Here is a 3,174-nt window from a genome sequence, read left to right as displayed (position 1 = left end):
AAAGGCTCTGAGCACTGTCCAGGTGCTGGCCAAGGAGGGCTCTCAGGCTCCCTTGCTTGGGTCTTGCTCTCCAAGCCCAGTTGAGGCTGGACAGGGCTTATAGAGAAGGCATGGCTGAAGTCACACAGCATAGAGATGGCAAGATCTGAGTGGCACTGGGGGGAGAGGTGGGCTAGAGCAGGGTCATATTGTAGGACAAGCACTGAAGTCAAGAACCAGGGAAGCTGAGAGAACAGACATGAAGAAGGAGGTATCAGAAGAGTTTAGTAGTGCATGAACTTGTCCATTGCATGGAAAGTCATGTACTAAACAAGGTATCTCCAAGCAGAAGCACTAAGTGTGTTGGTCTGAGCCTCAATCCAAGCAGCCCCAACAGAGTACCCAGGGAGGCCTGCCATATCCAGAGTGATCACTACTGCCTCCTGTGGTTTCCCTACACCCAACACTATCCCAAAGTTCCCCATCTGATTCTGGTGTCAAGTCCATCCATTCATTGATCAGAGGACAACTCAGCATCACAGCCTTGGTAGGGCATCCACATTGGAAAAATGTTCTTTTTAGAGACAAGTGCATAAAATCCCAAGAATGGTGGAAGTTTAGGCAGTGGCTCCAAGAGGGAGAGACATTCTGAGCCCCAGAATGTGCATTCCTAAAAAGTTCCCAAGTGACGCTGTTGCCACTGGCCCAGGGATCAGTCAGAGAACCACTGCTTTAATAAGAAAAGAAGAGAAATCAGGGGTACTTGTAGTTCATAATGAAAATTTCAATCTAACTTCAGAATGTAAATGGTTTTTCATTTAAAGTTCCTTTAAAAAAAAAAAGAAAAAAAAAAACAATTTTCTATTCCTATCAACAGCTTGCTGCTCAGCTCCATGTCCACAACTTCAGCATCAGCCCTGCTGCCTCTTGGTGGGACTTTGGTGGGCTTTGTGACATGCTCTCTACTTTAGCACTTCTCAAACAAGGATGGCATTCTCTACTCTGTCTTCTATCTGCACAGAGAAGGTTATCAGGATAAGGGACCTGCACAGAAATTGCTGATGACCAGGTGCGCTCTCAATTCCAGGGATGGAGATGATATATCAGAAGGTCATTCTGATCACAGCTGAAATACTAGCCCTATCCAGAGATATGAAAGAGGGGCATGGATCCCAGTACTCACAGCTACAACTTCACATCCCTGCCATCCCATCCTGTATCCCTGAGCCATGCACATCAAGATGTTGTCCTGCTCAGGGCACTCAAGGAGGACAAGGAAAAATGGATCTGGCCAGAGTACCAGATAGGATCGTGCAGCCACCCACCATTGACTGACTTGGCAATAGCCAATTGATCTCTCCTGGTCTTCATCCGCAATTCTCTCAAAAACATTTCCCCCAGCTCCTGGAGACAGTGTGAGGACCTATAATATAATTAGAATGGAGGAAAGTGAAGGTCCTCAGAGTTCTCTGGATATGAGGGTGCTGACATTTTATTATCCACCAGAATCCCCTGGAGGGGATGCAGATTCAGAGGTTCTGACTTAACAGGTTCTGAATCAGTTGATTGTGGACATCTTTTCCCTGTGTTCAATTACTTCATATTATTACTTTGCAATTGGCCATAGTGGTAGTATGTAAATTCAACTAATGCTACAAATTAGGGCTTTTTATTTGAGGGAGCTAGAGAGGAGAAGCACCAATTGCTTAAATATTTACCAGCACCCTACAGAGAATGTACCCCAAGCAATTACGATGAAGGCTCACGTTGAGAAACTCTCATATAGTGATGAAGTTCTAACCCAAACTTCTCATTTTCTAAATGGGAAAACTGAGGCCCTGAAACAGGAAGAATCTTGGTCAAGGTCAATATAAGTAGGTACCTTGTAGGATCATGGCTGCTCGATTCAGAGTGCAAGGTGGGAAGGGAGCTGCCCTGCTTGTTTACTTGACCCTCTCTGCCTTCCAGGAGCTCTGGTTGCATAGTGGTTAAATCATTCAGCTGCTAACCCAAAGGTCAGCAATGCAAACTCAACAGCCCCTCCATGGGAGAAATATGAGGCAATCTGCTTCTGTAAAGATTTCCAGCCTTGGAAACACTCTGGGACAGTTCTACTCTGTCCTATAGGATCACTATGAGTCGGAATCAACTCGATGGCATTGGTTTCTCTGGCTTCCTCTCTACCATATCTGATCTGTTGTGGTTGGTTGGCTAAGGGGCTAGAGAGAAGGAGAGATCCTATCCCTTGTAAAACAATCAGATTATCTCTCATCAGCATTTAGAATTTGAATAGGTTGGATTAGAATTGATAATAACTGGATCACTTGACTACAGTGCCCTAGACAGCAGGCCTATGAGTTCTAGTAGCTAAAGCACCTAGGATGTCCCAAGCCTTAACTACTCAGCAATGTATTGAATTCAGATACCCTTGCATCCTCTCAACAAATTACCTTTCTTTCTTAAGCTAACAATCTATATTCTGTCACTCACAATGAGAAACAGTTTCAGAAATGCAGCCACAGAGCAAGTTAGTAACAGAGTTAAAATAAGAATTCCTATACCTTTGTTTTTCCCCTATATCATACCCTTCCCTCAGGCAGATGCAAAAGACATGAGTGATCGTGAAAATATGCCATTCTCTAGGACAGTGGTTTTCAAAGAGTGGCCATACACTAGCAGCATCAGTAACACCAGGGATCTGTAGGAAATGCGAGTTATCAGCCTCACTCCAGAACTACTGAATCAGAAACTCAGGGACTAAGGCCCAATGAGCCTTCCAGGTGATCCCAAAGCACAGAACCGCTAATTTAGCAAGACAGGCTAAAGCTTCTGCCCCACTAACAATGAAGCAAAGGCTGTTCTGCTCAGCGTAGAAAGGCCATCAGGGTACAAAGCCAGCACAGGTTTTTGTGGCTGGTCATGCTCTTTCTTGCCCAGGCCCTCAGTCCCACACTCCTGGGGAATCTTGGGAGTCTGAGCAGTGATCATGCATCACACTGAGCTAAGATAGTGTCCCTCTTTCCAAGGTCTAAAGGATAAACCTTTCTGAAAACAGCAAGACAAACTAAGCAGAGACACATGCAAGGAAATGCTACTTCTGTCACTGTCTCTTAGAAGTATCTGTGAAGTGCAAATAGTTCAATGCTAAACTACTAACAAAAAGGTTGATGGTTCAAACACACCCAGAGCTACCTC

The sequence above is a fragment of the Orycteropus afer genome, unplaced genomic scaffold (genome assembly GCF_000298275.1).
Source record: "Orycteropus afer afer isolate SDZICR_OR568_19922 unplaced genomic scaffold, OryAfe1.0 scaffold00014, whole genome shotgun sequence".
Lineage (NCBI taxonomy): Eukaryota > Metazoa > Chordata > Mammalia > Tubulidentata > Orycteropodidae > Orycteropus > Orycteropus afer.
Note: the sequence above shows the minus strand (reverse complement) of the source record.